A 15,405-nucleotide genomic window follows, 5' to 3' on the forward strand; every position below is an offset into this window, starting at 1 on the left:
TATATAAATAAATAATCTAGTATAGGTGGTAAACTGCAGGACCTTAAATTCAGGAATGTCAGTTTTCCCATGCTACATACAGACTGCTGAATAAAATTCAATAGTTCCTATGGGGGGGCGGGGGGGGGGGGGCGGGGAGGGGAACAAAACCAAAAGCCAAAAATAACAATACCCTAGAACAATGCTGTCCAATAGAACTTTCTGTGCTAAATGCAATTTTCTTTATCACTGCCCAAAATAATAGACATTAGCCACATATAACTCCCCAGCACTCACAATGTGGCACCTGCAACTGAGAATGGAATCTTAAAGTTAGTTAACTTTTAAAGCTCACCACCCCCAAATAACTTTGATCAAGGTAACAAAGATCAATTCACAAGCTTACAAAGCTAGACTGTAAGGGCACAAAAAGTAACAAAATAACAAACTCCACAGCAAATTCTGAAGAGAGATTTAAAATGCATGCTTACATAAGATAATGAAGAAAAGGCAAAAAAAAAAAAAAAAAAAAAGTTTGGAGAGGAGCATTCAATAAGAATTTGTTATCTTGGGTCCTTCTCCAAGTCAGTCAGTTCTAGGCATTTAAGCTCTGATCTCATAGTGGCTGAATATGGCTGAGGCAGGCTGAACGTCATCAGTGTAATCCTTGTAACTCAGTACAAATATTTTCTATTCCTTTCATAATGTTCTTCACATTATTCATTAAATTAAAGGATGGCTAAATCTTTGCTTCAGTTAGCTTGTGATAAATCATTTAAGTGTACATGGATGACCCTGGAATGAAAGGGAAGGACAAAAAATACCGTCTTCCTACGCCTTACCAATGTGAGAGCACTTCACTTGCAACAGCCTCTTTAGGCTTATCTGAACGACAGTCAGCCTAAAACAGCCTACTATTTACCTAGATTTTATAGCATGCAAGGTACAAATAACTTATTTACTCCTATTTGAAATTAAGAGTATCAAAATTTCAGGGGGCTAGATTAAGAGTCTCAAAAATTCTGAAATAACACCAGGTGAAAAGAGTATAATGGAACACACAGACTGGTAGCCACTGTTGATTCTCTTGGCTCAACTGTCTTTTGTGATAAATGCAAGAACCATTTTATGCCCTTTAAAAATTGGTCTACATTGCTTTCCAATCTTTTTGGCCCTCCCAGAGAAGATTCTAAATTTGCTCAAAGGAAAAAAATCCATGTTCCCCAAATGCTGTTTAATCCATTAGCATATTTCCACATTGTTCTTGTACAGAATACTTTTCCACTAATTTACACAAGCAGTGCAGAACCATCAAACACTATTTTATGTATGCCAGGGGATACATATGCCTTAAAAACTGGTATTTCAAGGATAGTTTTATTTGACTTTTTTGTCAAAGACACTAACAACCATTAATGAGTGTTCTGCTGAATTTGCTTTCATCACAAAATCTGTAAATTACCAAAACCAAATTTTTTTCCAAAGTCAAAAACCTAACTTTACTACTGACAATTAACAGCAAAACACGAGGAAACAATACTAGTACATACATACAGAACATTTTTCCCTTAGTTACAATAATTCTAATTTAGGTAGGATGGGTACTATTAAGGCATATGTAAATATTACCAATCAGGAGACAGAACATGAATATTTAAAATGCTGATGATTCAGGGTGCCTGGGTGGCTCAGTCGGTTAAGCCTCCAGCTTCAGCTCAGGTCATTAATCTTGTGGTTCTTGAGTTCGAGTCCTGCATCAGGCTCTGTGCCGATAGCTAGGAGCCTGAAGCCAGTTTCAAGTTCTGGGTCCCCTCTCTCTCTCCCCCTCCCCCACTCATACGTTCTCAAAAATAAACGTGAAAAAAATTTTTTTTCAGAAAAAACAAAAATGCTAATGATTCTTATTAAGTTCCTACATGAACATAGTCAACTGACAACCACATAAAATATTTTAGACAAATTTTAAGAGCCCATTTAAACAAATCAATTGTAACCTTTTTCTAGATTTAGATACAACTTACTAAAAAGTTTAAGGAAATGATTAATTCAATCTGACTTCATCACCAGATCTGCTAATAAAAAGCAGTTGGTTAGAAAAGAATTTAGTTTTCTGGAAAGGCCTACTTCAGATTTTTCCATCAGGCTTATTAATTATAAAATGGAGCTCTGGCTAAAATAACTTGAGAATCTAGCCCACTGAAAAATCCACTCCAGCATAAAGCCCTAAGGATTTTTTTTTTAAAGGCATGCAAAAGCTTTTCCACAATTAGAGGCCCTTCATTAATTTTAGATACTGTTAGTGTTAAAACACCTGTCAAATATCTTTACAGTGCTCACATATTACATCATACATATATTCTAAAGAAAAGTTTTCAAAGAAAAAGCTCTTATATAAGCAACTACCTAAGTTCCTAAATACTTAATAAACTATCTCAAAATTCACATGGTTACCTGATTTAGAAACCTAACTCTGGAGGGAAATCCTAGAGCTCAGACCACCTGCACAGAACTATTGGAAGTATTACAGTGTTCAAATAGAGTTCACATAACTATATGCTTTGCAATGCTATGCAAATGCAAGGATTTTCTACAAAAGCCAGCGTGATAAGCCCTTTTAATGACTTCTCGTTTTCCAAACAGTATTGTTGCTCCATAGGATTTTAAATATCCAGTATAACAAACTCCTATTGATATCTAAAGACCTTTCTGGAATGTAAAATTTTCTCTTGCCATTTTCATTAATTCTACTCAAGAACCTTTGGAGCCAGTGATCCTTCCGGAATTTAAAATTTCTCAGATTTTAGAATGGCCAGGAGGCCAAGTCAACACCCTGTAATCACAATATTCTTGCAACAAAATTTAGGAATATTGGCACTACATGGGATAAGATAAAAAGAGCCTCAAGTCAGCTCAGACTCAGGTCAAGTTTTTGTTCCCAAATCAGTTTAGGTTACTATAAGAAGGTCATAAAAAAATTTTTTTAAGTAACTTTTGAATTTCAGAATTATACACATAAGGGATTATGGACCTGCAGCTTTGCAGCAAAGCACCAAGTACTAAAGTTTCCTTCAACATAATACACATTGTACCTGGGCATAATAAGTAAAGTCAGTTACTTTGGCTGCCAGAACCTGCAGAATAAGTATCTTTAGTATATTCTACCTGTACTCATCTGGCTGCAAAGGAGGTGTTAACTATGGATTTCCCAAGTTCACTATAAATACTAAATATACTGCAAAGTTAAGTTTTCATTAGAGAGTTCAACTAAATGCCTGTTTTAATATGACATTCCTTAAATCATGAAGCTTGTCCTTAAATTTCCATCATAGAATCTATTCATGACTATGTCATCAACTAGTCCCCACCCCAGAAAAGTTAAATCTCCAGGCCAATGAGGGAGGAACATCAGATATATCGGAAATAGACAGATGACTAACAAAAATTAAGAGATAACTGACTTGGTCCTGAGATGGCAGCAATAGTGCTTCTCTTTAATATGCACGCAAGACACCTGGTTAAAATGCATTGAGTCAGGTTTGGGTGGGGCTGAGATTCTGCATTTCTGTTGTAGTTGATGCTAATCCCAAAAACCACACTACATTCATTAACAAGGGGTGGTTAATACACTCAAAAAAAAAAAAAAAAATCATTGTATCAGTTTAGGGCTAAAGGAACTGTTCCAGTTACAGCTGAAATCTAGTTACAGCTAGATTTTAAAAATAAGTAATTTAGGGGTGCCTGGATGGCTCAGTCGGTTAAGCATCCAACTTCAGCTCAGGTCATGATCTCACAGTCCGTGGGTTCGAGCCCCGTGTTGGGCTCTGTGCTGACAGCTCAGAGCCTGAGCCTGCTTCAGATTCTGTGTTTCCCTCTCTCTCTGCCTCTCCCCTGCTCATGCTCTGTCTGTCTCAAAAATAAATAAAAACATAAAAAAAAAAAAAAAAGTAATTTGCTCAAACTCACACAACTAAGAGAAAGCCAGTAGGAGAAACCCTCTAGTCAGGTTTCTAAGTCAACAGAACTTTCAAGGAATTTTATTAAACTTATTCCCCCACTCTTTAGCTTTACAAATGTGTTGAAAACACATTTTAATTAGAGAAAACATTTTTATTCGATATGATCTTTTTAACAAAATCAGACTACAGGAACACTAAACTGATAACCTATGCTTCCCTGAAAATGTCAGTTGTTATTCCAAGTGTCTGCACAACTCAGAAACATGCAAACTTTGGGGCACCTGGGTGGCTCAGTCGGTTAAGTGTCGGACTCTTGATTTCAGCTCTGGGTCACATTGGGGAGTTTGAGCCCCAATGGAGCCTGCTTCAGGTCCTCGGTCTTCCTCTCTCTGCCCCTCCCCTACTTGCACGAGTGCTCTTTCAAAAATAAATAAATGTTAAAAAAAAAAAACAAAAAACAAAACCCGAAACCCGAAACCTCAAAACCCAAATTTCAATTGCAAGAAACCTAAAATAAACTATACAAATCCAGCAGCAAATTCAAATTTAAACATCAGTTTACTGTGGAACTGTATTTTGCACAGACGTTCAATTCAAAAGTCAAATCCATACATAGAAAATCAAGTACTGGCAAAAATTATCCAAGAAAATCTGTTCAGAAAATAGCAAGCTAGGAGACGTACATATATCATCCCTCAGTAAGTCCTCTGAAAACAACCAATTTTTCCTCACCAGCTGAGTATTACATAAAGTCATCTTATAAAGCAATTACAAACTCTAGTAGTCACTTTATACCTGGCAAAATGCTCATAACTATACAAGAACTAATATTCACCTCTCCTACACCATGCTGTGAAGTATAGCTTCAATGAGTACAATGATGAACAGAATCTTTTACTCTATTTAAAAATGTCTTTTTTTTCTGATTAAGCCCAAATACTTGAAAATTTACCAAATGGTTGAATGATGGAATAAGCCACTGCCTACACATTAAATTACAAAAAAAAAAAAAAAAAAAAAAACAACCCACCCAAAACTCTCCAACAACTTATATTAAAACCTGGATTAGTAAGATTTCCTAAAACTTGGTCTACAGTATGTACTTAAGTAGAGTAATACTTGTTATATATTCAAAATAAATTTTAAGTGATTCAGTGATTGGTAAACAATGCATATAAAACTGAATCAGTAAACCCTTAACTGTCAAGCCTTTATTTTTTTACTTTTAGAGAGAGAGCGCGTGTGCACAAGAAGAGAGCGAGCACACATAGGGGAGAGAGAGAGGGAGGGAGGAAGAAAGAGTATTTCAAGCAGGCTCCATGCTCAGCTCAGAGCCTGACACAGGGCTTGATCTCACAACCTTGGAATCATGATCTGAATTGAAATCAAGAGTTGAACTCAACCAACAGACTGAGCCACCCAGGTGCCCCTATTTTAGAACTTTTAAAAAGCACATTAAAGATCACTGCATTTTAAGAGGTAAATACAATTTCAAATTCAGAAAAAAAGTGAGCAACAAGAACTCTCCTTTACTTCAATTTTACAAGACCCCCAGTACAGATGTGAAAATACTTACATGGACAAGTTAGGAGATGGAACCCCCCTATCATCAGCTAGGTTCCCAAGGTGGCTCAGCGTTGAAGTCGAACTGCTCTCTATACAGCACTTCTCCTAGGCCCTCTGGGTAGTTGTATACTCGGTCAGAAAGTTCGCCCTAAAGAAGGAAATAAAAGTAGTAGTAAATAGTCATAAATTAAAAAATACGTTATACTGTGCTTTTCAAGCAAGTTAAATTGATTTATAGATTAACTATGGGAGTATGTTTTAGTTTTAAAAGTGTTTCATTAATCACATTACACAAATAATGTTTTCAAAGGATTTACCATATTACCAAGTACTTTTTTATGTAGTAAAAATTTCCAAGCTCTTATAGTGCAAAGTTCACAGAACTGGTATCATCTTACCAAGTTGCTTTATCCACCTACTCAGTTTCCAGCCTTCATCTAATTTCATTTTTGCTTTTATTTATCCTCCAAAACCCAAATTTCTCAGTGGACCAAAACTGCAAAATTCCCCAAGTACCCTGGTCAACCTGATGTGTATAATGTTCTAGTATGATTTGTAATCTGCAACTACCCAGAACATTTCTTTTACTCTCCAAATTGCAAGTTCTTCTTTGCTTAAAGCATAAAATCTTACTACATACCAAAAAGAAGATCGAGGACTTAATGCATTATGAATGTGAAATTAACATTTGAGAATTGCCTTATACATTAAGGCAAGTCACTTGGAAGTTTATACTTCTCTTCCTCATACCTAACCTACCTCGCGTCTTTTTACTATCGCTAGAACAACATACAAATGTTAAAGTGCTTAGCATGTTACAAAACGCTAAGTTTTAGAAATGGTTATTACCTATTATGGTTTGATTGGATGGACTTCTCACCTCTTAACTAAACCGCTACACCTATACTTAGAAATCATTATTCAGTGGTTGCTACTTTAAAGTAATATAACCGAACAGCATTTGTTAGAAAGGGTGATAAGGAAACCAGAAAAATGATCTAACTAGAGATTATAAGGTTAAGAATCAGAGAAATTTGACAAATACTCTAGGTATATCTAAAGCATCTCAAAAAAATTTTAAATTAAAAATAAAGCATCTCGGGGCGCCTGGGTGGCTCAGTCGGTTAAGCTTCCGACTTCAGCTCAGGTCACGATCTCGCAGTCCGTGAGTTCGAGCCCCGCGTCGGGCTCTGGGCTGATGGCTCAGAGCCTGGAGCCTGCTTCCGATTCTGTGTCTCCCTCTCTCTCTGCCCCTCCCCCATTCATGCTCTGTCTCTCTCTGTCTCAAAAATAAAATAAAACGTAAAAAAAAATTAAAAAAAAAAAATAAAGCATCTCTCATCTCCACCAGAACAGAAGCATCCTTGTGGTTCTTTTAATTTACTAAAAAAATATGCTCACATATTCTTGATGAGTCAAGAACCCTTACCAACATGCAACGGTGATTATAACCTTACATTAGATTCCAAATAATGTACTCAAAAACAAAGATTTTGAGTCTTCCCACACCAAGATAATTTTAAAAATAAATTAAAAGTTGACTCATGCTGCAAAGACAGAGTTTATAAGGAATAGGATAATTATCCTGGGTGAGACACTCTCATCTGCCCGCCCCCCCCCCCATGTATCCACATTCACACAACTGTTTTTGCTTAATGCAACCTCAAGAGCAGTGATGTAAAATATTAAGGATAGTAAACTTCAGACATTCAAAAATCTTCATCATCTCGAAAATATTTCCATCTAGCAACAACAAAAGAAACTAGTAGGAAATGAAAACCCTAAAATATGAAAAGCACATTTTGGTAAAATAAAAGGGGCATATAGGGTAAAAGAGCTATTTACATACAGGATAAATATTTGTACAGTTAGGATAAACCATAAAGGAGTTAGATGAAAATGTGGAGAAAAGGAGGTACAGGAAAAGATGTTATTCTCATTTAGAATGGTCTGTGTAAATCCTTTGATTCATGAACACTGCAATCAAGTTCCTTAACTGAAGACAATGTCTCTCCTTACATCTAGGTGAACAGCGCGGAGAGAACTAGTCCTGACCGAAGTCAGCAGGAGGTCACTACCACAAAAAAAAACCAAGCCTCCCATCACTTTTACAGTACTATCCCAAAGCCTAGTACTCCCAAATTATCAGTATTTCTCTGAACAAAATACATTGCATTTACCAATGACTTTTAAAATCGCTATGTAGTATCCTCTCCAAAAACCCCAAACTCCAGTCTAATGATGAGAAAAGTAGCAGACAAAGACAAACTGGGCGACATTCTACTGGGTATCTGGCCACTACTTCTCTATGCTATCAATGACATGAAAAACAAGGTTAAGAAACTGTCACAGATCAGAGAGAACTGGGGAAGATATGGCAACTAATGTAACATGGTACCCTGAATTATCCCGTAACAGAAAAAGGACATTAAAAACTGATGAAATTCAAATAAAGCCTAGAGTTTAGTTAATAGTAATGAATCAAAGTCAGTTTCTTAGTTTTGACAAACGTACCACAGTAAGATGCTAATAATGTGAACTGGGTGAGAAGTATGCAGCTCTATACGATCTTTGCAACTTTTCTGTAAATCTAAAATTATTCCAAAATAGTCTATTTTACAAAATCAAAGTATTCACATAATCGGCTACCACTAAGAAATAAAAGTAACAATCTATTGATATATGCACTTCCGATGACTATCAAAAACATGAATTAAAGAAGTTTTTCAAAGAAAAGAAAGCAAACAGTATAATTCCATTTTAGAAAAAGCTAATCTGTGGTTTAAAACAAAAAAATCAGAATCCTGGTTGCCTCTTAAGAGTGGGGGATTGTCATTTGAAGGGGCAAAAGAGAACTTCTGAGGTAAGGCAAATGCTCTACATCTTCATAGGTCTGGATTACACAACTCTATTTTTCGTCAAAACTCATCAAATGATATACTTAAAGATCTGTGCATTTTAAGGTTATGTGGATTTTATCCAAAGATTTTTTTTTTTAAGAAATAACCAGTATTAGGCTATGATATATGCTCATGAACTGAAGTTGGAGGCGTTAAGTGTTCTGATGTCTCCGACTTTGAAACACATGGGAAAAAACCGACATGAATTGATGAATGGATAGTAGGATAGCAAAGAAAGCAAAACGTTAAATCTAGGAGAAGATGTAATTCTTTCGCCTTCTATGTTTGAAAATTTACTAAGTTAAACGTGAGTGGCAGGAGAAGGCACTGATATTCTATCACCTGTAATCATTAGAAGCCTACCTTTCTACTAAATGTAAACCCCTCAGGGCTTCTTTGTCTTCTTGACCAGCATCTGCACTCACATTTGCAAAAAATTAAAGATTAGGGCCTTGCCCGACAATCCTTAGCCCTATTTCTGCCAGATCACACAGCACTTCTCTCTTCCTTAAGGGTCCTCAGGTTTGCACCCAAGCTGTGGGGCTTAAAGGTGGAAACACGAAGACAGTCAACACCTTAACGTGTCCAAGGCACCACCACAAAATCCAGTTAAGTCTGAACATCAATGGGGCTGTAAATTGTGTACCCGACCTCAGGTTTCCCAACCAGCAGGGTAGCCCAAAAAACAAACGCTCAGAATGTATTTTGGGCAAGAGTTAAAACACGTCACCATCATTCCTGTTGGCAGTCAAAATAGTACTTGATAAGCCACCCAAGCCTACCGTTCTCCCTCTCACTGCCCAGGAATCGTGGCGCGGACGGGAAAACGAAGCCATGGTGACTAATCCTCAGGCTCCAGGAGGTGACTGGGGTGAGTGAAGGCAACTTGGCCCAATCAGGAGAGCCGCAGGGGGCGGAGCAGCAGCCCCGAGGCTTCCAGAAGGGGCCAAGGGCCTCTCGCTAGCTACCTGACACCGGGGCTTCCCTGCCTCCGGGCCCCGAGTGGCGTCAACTTTCCTCCACCAGAGGGGGGCCGCACTCCCCGCACCCCCAAGAACCCGTCCTCCTCCGGCAGCTGTCACAGGAGGCCGCCGCCGGGCCCGCCCCGCTCCATTCATAACCTAAGGCCCCGGCCGTTGCAGCCCTTCGCGCCGCCCGCGGGGATCCCGGAGGCGAAGTCGCAACGCGCCTCCGGGCCGGGGCTGCCAGACCAAGGCCCCTCAGGGCTGCGGCCCGGCCCCCTCCCCGGAAACAGCAATGCACCACGGGAGAGGGGTGGGGGCCGCACGCCGCCGGGAAACGACGCCGAACCCCGGCGGAGACCCCCGCGAGCGCCCCCACACGCACACGCCCCCTCACCTTAACCGCGGTGGCCCCCTGCTCCGCCGAGCGGCAGGCGGCCGCCTGAGGGCCCCGAGGCGCGCCCGCCACCCCAGCCCGCCGCGCCGCCGCCGCGGAGACACCGACCGCCGCCACACACACCGCCGTCCGCCATATTCGAGGCAGCCGGCCGCGGGGCACTGCGGGGCCGCCGGCCGAGTGGCGGGGCCCAGTCTGGAGGCACCCGGCAGCTCCCCGAGGCCGGCCCCGCGCCCCCACGCCCCTCGGGTCACTACTCACGTGAGATAACGGCCCAAAGAGTCGGGTAAAGCGTCTTCTCTTTTTCGGCGGAATTTTTAAAGAGGGATGTGGTTACCTTGAGCAGAAATACCCAAGGCGGCCTGGGCCATAGGCTGCGGGGACGACGTGGGGGGAAAAGCGCGGCACCGACACCAGCTGTGCAGCAGTGGCGGCGGCGGCCGAAGGGGAGAAATAGAACAACAGCGCAGGTAAAAGAAGAATGGCGAGGACTGGGTGGGGAGAGGATTCGGCCTCGTCACACTGCAGAGCGGAGGAACGAGAAAGGATGAGAAGAGGCAAAGAAGGCGGAAAAAAAAGAAACACTGCAGCCAAGCGAAGAGCCAGAGAGTGTGGGAAGGCGGTGCCGGAGACGCCACTATTTATAGTAAGTGGGCGTGGTCTTGTGACGTCACAGCCATCCGGGCTGCCGCGCGAGTGGGGCGGAGTCGGGCTGCGGCCCGCGGCGGAGGGAGGCAGCGGAAGAGACAGGCGTGAGACGCGGGGGGGGGCGAAAGGGGGCGGGGCGGGCGACCCCGAGTGCAGGTGCCGACCGCCTGGTGGCTTCCTGCCCTCGCTCCGGCTGCAGCTCCTGCGCCACGAAGCTTCTGAAGCGCGAACGTGGGCGGGTGAAGGAGAAAAAACGCGGCTCGTCCGCAGCGCGGCGTGGCCCCGCTTCTCCACCCCCTTAGGTGTCTGTGCTCACGCCCGTCGCTGGCCCCCGCTCATTGGGAGCTGGACCCGGGTCTCTGGTGGCCGCGACGCTGAGTTGTGCTGGGTCAGGGGCGGCGGCATGCTTCTGCTGCCTGCAGAGGCTGTAGGGGAGGCCTGTGAGGGCCTTCGCCGGAGCTCCCACTTCGAGTGCGCTCCGCGTTTTGAGGGTTCCATAGGCTACGCCTGGGGACTGTCCTCCCAAGGTGAAGCTCCGGCACTCGAGGGATACCCCGGTCATTTCTGGAAAAGAGTTCCTAATGACCAGGATGGGTTCCTGACTCCAGCGCTGGTGAGGTTACAGAGCCTCGTGACCCCGCGAAAATGTCCCTCGTGTATGTTACAATATGGTGCAGTAGGAATTTTTCTTTAAGCAGTGTAGACTCTCTGTCCTCATTTGAAGGCAGTCACACCCAGTCCTTATTAATCAAGGACCCGTGTTGGAGAGGGGATTACTGATGTTACAAATGCATATTACTTTAATCCCACACGTCTCATTTTCGCAGTCATTTAAATTTTACTACTGCATAACAAACTTTTTTTTTTTTAACTGGGGAACCTAGTACGACCCACATAGCTTTTAATTTATTCTCATCTTTTAAAAATGTCTTCATACTAGTGATCAGAAATCGTGAGTCTTGTGCTAACTCCAACTCACAGTGTCACAAATGAAATAGGTTTTTACACATCGCTTTCAAGTTAACATCTATGAAATTAAGACCTTGACTTTTTTTTCTTTCATTCTTCCGCACCCTCTATTTTGTGAGCAGCATTGTGGTTGATTAATGAATCATAAATTAGGAAAGAAGAGAAAGAGCTTTCCTGGATGGAAAGGTAACAAACGGTAGCAACGCTGAAATGTGGGGTTTGGGAGGAAAGTATTTGGTAAAAATCGGGAGTCTGGACTCTTCCTAATTTCATTTTTCCATATTTCATTCTAATATATCTTGGCTTCCTCTTTCATGCCTTAAAAATTCTTTTTGATTCAGAACATTTATAAACACAGCATTTTACTAGACCCCCTGGTGGAAGGAGGAGGCTAGAGATGAATACACTACTTGAAATCTTGCTAACAATCTGGCAGGGGAAATAAAACAATTACACAAAATAACTAAATTGTTGATAGATAAATAGGTAACATGCTGCATGGAACCTAGTGGAGGGAGGAAATGATTACAGCTAAATGAAAGAAAGGCTGCTGGGGAAAGGTAGTGATAAATTTTGAGAGCAGATATTCTAGGCAAGGGAAACAAGTGAGAGGAGGCACAGAAATGGGCCAGTCTAGAAAACTGTGAGTGGGCTTTCTGGCTCCAACATAGAGACATGGTTGCATGTGAGATTGAAAAGGTAGGGTCCGATCAAGAAGTGATCAGAGCTTGGACTTTATTCTGGAACCATTTAAGCAGGGACATGATATATTCAAAGATGTTTTTAAAAGATTATTCTGGCATCATGGGATTGGAAAAAGGTAGACAGTTTGGAAGAAACAGTAAAGGAGACCCCAAACAGTTAAGAATACTAAGGGATTCAGAAGGAATGGGAGGGAGGGGTCCCAGGGTGGCTCAGTAGGTTAAGCGTCTGACTCTTGATTTCCGCTCAGGTCATGTTCTCGTGGTTCATGAGATTGAGCCCCACATGGGGCTCCTCACTGATAGCTGACCAGCGGAGCCAGCTCTGGATTCCCTCTCTCTGCCCCTACCCCCTGCTCATGTGCACGCACTCTCTCAAATAAACATAAATAAAAGAATGGATGGGAAGGAAAAGGCATAGCAAAAGCAGAAGGTAATCTTGAATGTCAAGGGAGGTAAGAAGGTGTCAAATGATTTGGGGATATTAAGCTAATCAACAGGGAGAATTCTAGAATCAGGAACACAGGTAGAAATAGAAGGTCCCAGTTGGGAGGGAAGAATATGAGCCAGCTTTGAGCATAGTTTAAGCTGTTGATGTAATAATGTCCATGTAAAATGGTCAAAAGGCTCCCATAAATACAGAGATCTACATAGCCTCTTGGCTATGAATTTGAGAGCAGACGTGATTATTAAGGAAATGTTGAGGTCTACAGGAAAAGGGATATAAGCACAGGACTTCAAGAAATGCCAGAGCGAAGAGAGACTGGCAGAGAAAACCAAGAGGACCAGCCAGAGAAGTAGAAGGAGAATCACAATAGTACAATGTCAAGCCATGTGAGAAGGAGGGTGATCCAAGATGGAACAAATGATGCAGATGTCCCATCACTCAAACAGGATGGGAAGGGTTCTGATTCTGGCAAATGGCAAATCATTGGTAAACTCTGGTCTCATGTTAAGTTTGGATTTTTGTCTCCCAAATTTTTCAATCACAGAAGTGGTTTGGATTTCAGAAAAAGAATGTGGGGATGGAAAGAAGATGGGCTATGAGTGTATGGCAGAGAGAACACTGGGAAAGGTATTGTAGTGATCCATTGAGAAGAATGATAAAGGCCTGAAAAGAAGTTATCTGTGACCTTTAACTGAGTAATTTCAGTGGAGTGGGAGGTACAGAAGTGAAATTTGAGTGAGGAGCAGCTGAAGTGAAGTCACTGAATGTTAACCACTCTTTCACATGGAAAGTACTGGACCTGAGCCTAATTCAACATCATTTATACCATAAAGTGATTCAACAACCTATTATTCAAACTATGTGCCCTCACGATTAGTGTTTGTGTATTCAGAATTAAAGAATAATGCAGCTAGCTAGCATCATTGTATTTTTTTGTCTTTGATGAATACAATAGAACCTTAAAAACTGTACTGCAATGGACTAGCCAACATAGTGTGTAACCTTAACAGAAGGATAGCTTCCTAATGAGAACAGCATATTTAATTGTGTTTGGGGCTTGAGGTTTTGGGTTTTTTTGCCAAGTCAGGTTACTCATATACAAAAATACAGGTAATGCCAGGGAAAGTATTATTATTAAACGGAGAGCCCTAAGACAAAATGATACAGTACCATTCACACTTAGATCATCCTGGTCTATTGATTCAACCTCATTTGCTTTTGTGCCAATAGACAATCACTCAAAAACAATAGGTATACCTAAAACCGCCAGCCTATAATAAAAATATCTTGTCATCACATAGATCAATGTGACAAATGTAAAGAGTACCACTGTAATCGAAGGTAAAAATACCAGTTTAATGGGAATGTTTAAAGGGAGCTTCATAAGTATTTTTTTTTTAATGCTTATTTATTTTTGAGAGAGACAGAGACAGACTCTGAGCGGGTTAGGGGCAGAGAAAGAGGGAGACACAGAATCCGAAGCAGGCTCCAGGCTCCGAGCCATCAGCACAGAGCCCAATGCAGGGCTTGAACTCACGAGCTGTGAGATCATGACCTGAGCTGAAGTTGGAGGCTCAATCAACTGAGCCACCCAGACGCCCCAAACTACTTCATAAGTATTTTTATTGCTAAGGTACATTCTTAGAGTACTCCTTATTATATAGAAAACCAAAATATATAGGTTTTGTTTTGGGTATTTTTTTTTGAGACTTTTAAAGTTTTAATGTGAAGTTTTGCAGGAAACGGTAATACTCTCTGAAATTCGAGCATGTGAAAGAGTACTCTGTAAAAATAACATTTTCAAACTGATAAACAGGAAAAGAAACATGACAGGTTAATAATTTTTCACCATACTTCCACAGTTCAAGTTTTCACATAGACAAAATATATAGGTTTTGAATAGTTAAAACCTTTCCCTTTCTCACAAAAGTAGGGGCATCTGGGTGGCTCAGTTGGTTAAGCATCCACTTGATTTCAGCTCAAGTCATGATCTTGTGGCCGTGAGATGGAGCCCACATCAGGCTCCATACTGAATGTGGAGCCTGCTGAGTGTAATCTCTACCCCCAAACATGGGGCTTGAATTCATGACCCCAAGATCAAGAGTCATGCACTCTTCTGACTGAACCAGCCAGGCGCCCCTAAAACATTCACATTTTTTTTTTTAATTTTTTTTTCAACGTTTTTTATTTATTTTTGGGACAGAGAGAGACAGAGCATGAACGGGGGAGGGGCAGAGAGAGAGGGAGACACAGAATCGGAAACAGGCTCCAGGCTCCAAGCCATCAGCCCAGAGCCTGACGCGGGGCTCGAACTCACGGACCACGAGATCGTGACCTGGCTGAAGTCGGACGCTTAACCGACTGGGCCACCCAGGCGCCCCAAACATTCACATTTTAAAACATGATGCTATTTCAGTTGTCTACCACATCTTTTGGTGCACTGATAATCTTCTAAAAAGCTAACTTGCTTTTCAAGGACCTGGTGCTCTGGCTTTTATGTACTGGTAAAAATGGCTAAAAGTGTTTCCAAATTACTTCGCAGAGTACAGAGTTCAGATTATATACCATTCTCTCCTTGGATGGAATAAATATAAGGCTCTGTCCTTTATTTGCTAAATATCTGTTGTTAAAAAATCCTATAGAGCTGTAATTCCTTTACCCAGGTTGATTTTCTCCTGAGAAGTCACTTACTTTGAAGAGGCATTTTTTTTATTGTCATGTTTAATATTTTTTCTCACAGAATTTAGGTACCAGGTTGGTAGGTTTCTGGGGCATTCCAACCCAAGTGCCCTGCATCCCTGCACTGACTTGAAGTTGCTCATGTCCGTCACCCATCTTTGTCCACAGAATAATTTAACCTATAGAATGGTGTGCCTGGC

The 15,405-nt window shown here is 41.3% G+C and overlaps 1 protein-coding gene across 4 annotated transcripts in view; it reads right to left on the reverse strand.

Moving 5' to 3' along the window:
• The window catches only part of AZIN1 (antizyme inhibitor 1), a 31,615-nt gene extending 21,219 nt beyond the window's left edge, over positions 1 to 10,396 (reverse strand). For 3 of the 4 annotated variants that reach the window (XM_019467948.2, XM_019467949.2, XM_053896112.1), the window contains exons 1-2: positions 10,022 to 10,395; positions 5,512 to 5,649 (exon numbers count right to left, since the gene is read on the reverse strand). The gene's annotated coding sequence lies outside the window, so the exon portion shown is untranslated. Of the gene's footprint in view, positions 1 to 5,511; positions 5,650 to 10,021 lie in introns of all 4 variants that reach the window. The other variant, XM_019467950.2, reaches the window with a different exon arrangement.
• Between the last annotated feature and the right edge of the window lie 5,009 nt (positions 10,397 to 15,405).

This window comes from Panthera pardus, unplaced genomic scaffold (assembly GCF_024362965.1).
Source record: "Panthera pardus isolate Hobbes unplaced genomic scaffold, ASM2436296v1 HiC_scaffold_7, whole genome shotgun sequence".
NCBI classification, from domain to species: Eukaryota; Metazoa; Chordata; class Mammalia; order Carnivora; family Felidae; genus Panthera; species Panthera pardus.